Below are 7,458 nucleotides of genomic sequence, written 5' to 3' on the forward strand. Positions count from 1 at the left end.
ACAATGGAATAACAATATAATGAAGTGGCTTAGAATGTAAAAATAAGAAACAGATAGAATGATTTCAAATCTTGTGTCTCTCACTTACTAGCTATGATACTCTGGGCATCTCACATATTTGGCTTGATATCTACTCCTAGTGTTAGTGTAAGGGTTAATTGAGATGATGTATATAGGCTCTCAGCATAGCACCTGGTCCATAGGGCACACTCAGTGAAATATAGCTATTATGATTAATAACAAACAGTTCTCAAATAAGTGTGTACTTTCTGTGTACATAGAATTGACATATATTTAAAGAAACATGTTGATGGATTTACAGTGATACAAGAATACCTGGCCTCTTCTGTGATCCACAGTCAGTGCTTATGAAAAAGCTGTCAAGATTTAGAGAATTGGCTTCATGTGATGGAACAGAACTATCCCACAGAGAACTGATTTCTAACAAAATCTTCATCAGCAATCTAACCAACTGATTTTCCTTGTGTCTTTAGTGTGGCCATAATAGAGTTCAGCTCTGGCTTGTTTGACCACCAAATTTTAGTCTGCATAGGATTATGAGGGAGAGGGTGGCTAAGTCACCTTTTGTTTCTACCCCTCACTATGTCTTGACACCAGATTCTGGATGTTTTTTCTTAACTTAGGGATCTCAAAAACCTGACACTTGCTGCAGGACAATAAAAACCTCCGTATAACATACCACAACTATTCCCTCAGTATTTTAGAAATGGTTAGGTTGAAATCAGGGTCTCTGTTTCTTTAAATGAGGACAGTTTGGGGGATTTCAAAGGCTTTTACCATTACCTCATTCCATCCCATGGGTGCATTTAAGTAGCCAGTTCAGTTCGACAAGAAGTCAGATGAGAAATTTCTTAATACTGTGTTATAAACTAAAGATATGCTCACTTTTCTCCCAAGTCCAATATTCATAGTTATCAGTCTTTCCACAAAACTCATCATCTGGGCTCAGGTCTTAAAATATTTTGCCTGAACACGATTTGGCTATAGCACAGTGATGATTTTCTCTTCATTGATAATTTAGTGATTTGTTCCCTCTGATGTTTGTCAAAATGATGATACTAAACTATGTCATCATTACTACATAGACATACTATTATGAATTGTGTATATTTTGAGTTATCAGGAAAGCAGATTGAGCCACATTCACTCAAAAGCTCTATGATGTTACCAAATTTAAACTAAGCAATTTTAGAAAATTTATGGATTCTTTTGGCAGCTTACTAAATAAGTTCTATATTCACAAGTATATTGCCAGATTATTTATACAGACATTCAGACTAGAGTCCTGCTCTAGACATCTACAATATCTACATGGTTTTCTCTGCTTTTCTTTTGATCATACTCTTTAAAAAACAATAAGAAATCTTCGTTTTATCATATATAAAGCCAGAACATTTTTTGTACAGATAATGTGCACTCAAAGATTAGTTCTTAACTTAGGGAATCTCAAACTCTGATTTATAATCTTGTTTCCTGATCTGTGAGAATAATTTTTCCCTTTTAATTTTTGCCTTTAGTGCTATGTGCATTAGCAGTAATATTTAGAGTGCATTTGTAAGTAACCAGCACAATTTTATTAAGTTTTCTGTAATTTAATTTCAATGATATTGATTTTATCTGAAGGACACAATATTCTTGATTTTTCTGATCCACAAGACTGAACACAAATTACCGTAAACCCCTACTCTCTGGCCTTTTCCCTAAGAGGATAGTTAAGGTAAGTGATGAGGCATGTTCCAGGACATTGTCAGGAAGGGGAGTGAAAGGTCCTCTACAACTGTCCCCTTTCAATTGCCTTTTCATATCTTGGAGATGTGGGGGAACTATCAGCCAGTGAAATTGCTGGCTCCGACTCTATGTATCTTCCCCCTGGAGCTCAGCACAATCTGGGCACGGGGACAGAATCTCTGTGGGGAGCTGGTGGAAGTTCACCACTCAACAGTGTACTCATAGATCATTCATGTTCCAGGAAACCATCACAGAGCACTGGACCCATCAACTCAATGGCCCCAGACTCTTAATCAGTCCTCCTTGACATAAAAGAAATAATACAGTTCTAAAATACAATGCCTTTGCAACCCAATGACTCACTAAACAATTTATATTATGATGTTACTCAGTTTCTAAACTTGGTCAGCAAATACCAGGAGTAATGTGCTGACTTAGAATTGAGAGACAGATCTAGCTTTACTTCATGTTTACTCCATGTATGATAGTTAAACAAAAGAACCACACACTTGGATATATGGCTATGAATGGGTATTTATATCACAATTTAATTATAAATGAGATTAATTTTCTCATGGGCAAATGCTTCTATGTTACAAAAATGACATGATTTTCCAAAGAAAAGCATATTTTACCTCCTGCTAAGAAGATTCTCTCAAACTCTGCTCATTTATTCACTATGGACTTAAGCGGGGGAATCTGGCTGAGGGAATCTATTCATGATTTTGGATCAGGATATTTCCTTGAAATTGATATTGGAGCTGGGAATGTAACCTTTAGGTAATGTCTTGGGTTTAGATGACCCACTGGATACGGAATGGCTAAGAGTTTTAATTTGCAGTTCTATATAATCTCCACGGATCATCATCAAGAACTGTGGATTAAAACTCTGTTACCTAAAGCTATCTATTACTCACATGGATTAGAAGACCCTTCAGTGAGGTAGAATGGATTGGCTCTGAATCTGTTATTTCTATGTCAGAACTTAAGCAGTGAACTATGACAATGCCAGCAGCTGGTCACTGACCTTGTCTTTGTTAATGCCCCTCAGTGATCACACAGACAAATGTGGTTTTAGTCTCCTACCCATTCCAGTCCCTCTGCCATATACTCACCTTTCACCAGCACTTAATTCTCTATCAAAATATTTTTCCAGGATGTGAAAAGAACCAACTTCCAGGCAAGAGAATGAGTGATTCTGGTTAATGACTTCCAGATAAGAATTTGCTTATTTTCCTAATGGCCTACTGAGTCCTGCTAAGCTATCATGTCACAAACAGAATAGATAACTTTAATGGGAGAACTGTCTGAGGATCTGAGGACATAGCCACAGCACCTTTGTCTACATAAAATATTTTTTAAAATAAGTAAACGAAGGGAAGCTGCAAACAAGTAGAATCTAAGAATAATTAAGTATTCAGTGAAACTATTTTCACAACATGCAAAATCAATAAAAGTAAAATCTATAAAGACTAAATTCATACATTTTTTGGTCTACTCTAAAAAGAAAAAGCTCTTTATTTAAGAGATACTGTGGAGAAAGAGGGGAGTGTAATGAAAACATATTTGTTCACTTGAAGGTAAGATTGAGAATTCCAGCCTATGGTTGCTTCATTCAGCCTTTCCTTTGCTGCTTTTCTGCCATAATTATCTGAGATACATCTCCCAGAGTAGCCACTAATATGAAACCCCTGCTAAACAAAAAGTAAACACTAAACAAACAGTAATGATGGTCTTTAGTTCACCACAGAGGTCTGACCACATCAAACATGAATGAGTAGGTAGTTTTCAGAATACCGTCAAATAAGAGAAAACAATCTGTTGCTGAAAAAAACATTGAGTAGTGGAAAAAGAAATACCCAAATTGTTTCATCCTCATAATAATAAATGAAATAAAGTAAAAATATTAATAAAAACATGATAGCAGACCAGAGCTATCATTCAGGAAAAACTTTTCAGTATGCTTTATTATAATTAACACTATAGAGAGGAAAAGATTGGGAGGAATTGTGGTTATCATTTTCAGAACTGCTCTAGCATGGAGGGTACTTTTCCTGCCTACAGGAAAACATTTACTTTTCACTTCATTTTTATCAGTCTATAAATTATACTCAGGGAGAAAAAAAGAAGTCTTACTTTAAAGAGATATTTGGCTTAATGTTTATAAAGTGGTTTGGTTGCTTATAATTTTAAAAAAAGTATTATTATAGCATTTGTGGCATTTAAACCTATAATTAAGGTGACCAAATATTTTCCATAACTCCCCCTTTATATTCAGTCCTTTACAAACTTTTTGCAAGTTCATAATTTGAAGCTAAAACTTTCCATGTTCTATACATTAGTAAATATATATTGCCTGGAATCACTTAAAAATTATTCAGACAAGTTTGATTATTGGTAATTTGCCTTTTCTTGGATAATTTGAAAGTCACTGATGTTTCTACATAAAGCAAAAAGAATGCTACATTTCATTTTGGATTAGAGCTTAAAATCAACTGTAGCATTCAGGGAGCCAAAGGGAGCTTATATAAAGTTGGAAAATAATAGTTTAATGATAATAATGATTGATAGATTAAAACCCTGATCTAAACATGTTCCATTGCAAATTTTACCTTAGAAATTCATTTTTGATAGTTGGACCCGTTCCTCTTCTCTCATTTGACTTGTACCTCACCAACTGGTTGTTTGAATGCTGCACAGAAAGCTTAGAATGTAATAATTAATTTTATATTTAGAAAAAGGCTGTATTTCTAGGACCAGTGTAGATTCCAAAATTTTCCATTATATTATATTTTTTAAATTATTTAAGAGAAACAGTAATTATGCAGATTTTTGAGATGAATTACATTCTCATAAATACGTGCTGTAACAAAATTCAATCATAGATGATAATATTTTAGTTTTTGCTCTTCAGCACTTAGCCAATGAATATTCTGAGGCAAGTGGTACAGGATGAGAGTGGAGAGGAGGAAGGTGAAATAAAAATAGTCTTTTCAGTTTCTTTTATATTGGTTTAAAATCCAGTAACCAGAAAGTTCAATTGGCTAGGCTGTTCCTCTACATTACGAATGAAAGGAAACAAGCTGATGTAGATTTTTTTTTTTTTTTACTTATAACACTCAGAGGTTTGGTAAAGATACTGGCATATTTTGCACACCTAAACTGAGAACACAGGACATTCATCACACATTTCTTGAGAATATTCGGTGTCCCACTGGATAGGGCAAAAGCAGTGCCAAAAGAATTAGGCACAGAGAGTTGTTTCAGAGAGTTGAGGGGAACAGAAAATAATTTCAATACATGGTGATGAAGGTTACATCGAACATAAATTTGCAGGGTTTTTGAATTGCTGGGGAAGAAAGTTACAACACTCTAAACAGTTGGCAAGGCCAGTTTAAAGGATGGTAAGCTATCTCAAAGTTTTTCCTTGACATTAACTTTGCCTTCCAATCAGTTTCCAAATGCTCTGGAATTTAATGTGATTCCATTTCTCACAGTGCAGTTCATGGACTGGCAACACTGGCATTACCTGGAAGCTTGTTCATATACAGATTTGGAGGGCTCCAACCCAGACCTACTATATAAGAATCTGCATTTTAAAGAGATTGCTAGGTGATTCATATGCATATTGAAATTTGAGAAGCATTATCCTAGATTCTGCATTCTTAATAATTTTCAAACCTAGCTGAAAGCAGAAGTTTGTATTTCCCTTTATGTTTGAACTTTGGAAAGACACCACCTCAAAGAGCACCTCCAGCATGCAGTATATTTAATCAGAGAGAATGGACCCAAGATAACCTTTGACTCTAGTTCCCCATGGTGTGAATGTAAATGGAATAGGTTCACAAGCTCCTGTTTGCATTTTAAAGTGCTAATAAGTGGTCTGGAGATCTGAAGACACATGTAATTCGTACTGGGAAAGTATTTAGCCCCCTTTTGACTGGAAACTGTGGGATGACCATGGGCCATAGTAGCCAATGCTACAGACAGAAGGGAATAGGTCCATCAATAAGGGAGACCAGAAGGAATCGTGAGGGCAGCTCATGGAACAGAGGCCCCTCTTATCCCACTCTTACAAGTTTTTTTTAAATGCTCAGATATCCACCAAAGAGAGATGAAAAAGAAGGGTGACGTGGGAGTAGGTAAAATAGAGTAGGTGGAGAGCCTTTGATTTACCTAGCTAACCTGAAAGAGACTAAGTTCTAAAGTGGAAGAAACTAGGTTGCTTGGCAGGGCTGAGTTTGTAAGTTATTTTTATTTTTATTTTTCTCTCTATTAGCAGATTTGGGGATAAAATCAAAAATAATTATTTTATGGAAAATAAAATTGCACTTCAGTATATCTGATTGATAATATTAAAAATTTAAAGCACAATATAAACATGAGATACCTTTGCTTAGAATCCTTTAGTGGATTCTTATGGCTACTAAATTATAAATTGGCACATACCATTTCATTTGGTTCTTGCCTATGGCTCTAGCATCATATTCTGAAACCAGCAATGGAGACTGGAAAAACAATATTAAAGAAATAGAAGAAAATTTCCATGCAAGTTCTAAGCCAGTAAACCTGTATTGGGGTGTGTGTGTGTGTCTGTCTGACTGTCTGTCTATGTCTGACTGTGAAATACATATGACATTACCACTTTATCAGTTAATTCTGATCAAAATAACATTGTGTTAAAAACCATCCCAAAACTCAATGAGGAAAAATAGAGGACCCAATATATAACTTATACCAGAATCATATAAAAATTTGTTTAAAATTCAAATTATTGTTGTGGTCATCCATTTACAATGCTTGGTGTCAGTTTATCTCTTGTAAAAAATAAAATACAGTGTGTGTGTGTGAAAAAAAAATTTTTAATAAATAAATAAATTAATTAATTAAAATTAAAGAACAAACCTGAAATAGATCAGCCCTAACAGCCCAAAACCCAGTCTCTCATGGAACAAGGTGATGTGTTCATACTCGTCTGCCTAAAGAAAATTAAATCCTATCTGGAGAAAGACCACTTCAAAAAACAAACAAACAAACAAATTCAAATTATTGAGGTCGTCAACACCTGCCCCCTCTTCCCGGCCCCCACCCCGGGTTCTCTCAGCCCAGCCTGGTCCAGCCCAGTCCCTGGGAGGATGAACTTCATGTATAAAGAGGAGTATCCGTTAGAGAAGCATGGCTCTGGGGGCGAGAAGATCTGAAAGAAATACCCGGACCGGGTCCCGGTGATAGTAGAAAAGGCTCCCAAAGTTCGGATAGGAGACCTGGACAAAAAGATATACCTGGTGCCTTCTGATCATACAGTTGGTCAGTTCTACTTCTTGATCGGGAAGCAAATTCATCTCTGAGCTGAGGATGCCTTGTTTTTCTTTGTCAACAATGTCATTCCACCCACCAGTGCCACTATGGGTCAGCTATACCAGAAACAACATGAAGAAGACTTCTTTCTGTACATTGCCTACAGTGATGAAAGTGTCTACGGCCTGTGAAGCTGCTGCCCCTAAGGTGGGGCGGTCCCATTCTACAAAGAGAGAGGGGGCCCCCTTCCTTAACCTACTCCTCCTTGAGGCTCAAACACCAACTCTCTTCCTCAGGACCTGCACTTCATAATGTTTGAGACTCTCCTCCAACCCCTCTTAACATGAGGATTACTGGGGAGATGTCCTCTAGTACATTTCCTTTCTCCTTTCTTCCCCTTTCTCTATACCA

At 36.2% G+C, this 7,458-nt stretch overlaps 1 pseudogene across 1 annotated transcript; it reads left to right on the plus strand.

The window, feature by feature from the left end:
• Window positions 1–6,884: 6,884 nt before the first annotated feature.
• On the plus strand, window positions 6,885–7,238 carry LOC307052843 (gamma-aminobutyric acid receptor-associated protein-like; annotated as a pseudogene). The gene has a single exon. The product of its transcript is annotated as a gamma-aminobutyric acid receptor-associated protein-like (transcript).
• Window positions 7,239–7,458: the final 220 nt, after the last annotated feature.

The sequence above is a fragment of the Hyperoodon ampullatus genome (genome assembly GCF_949752795.1).
Source record: "Hyperoodon ampullatus genome assembly, chromosome: 4".
NCBI lineage: Eukaryota > Metazoa > Chordata > Mammalia > Artiodactyla > Ziphiidae > Hyperoodon > Hyperoodon ampullatus.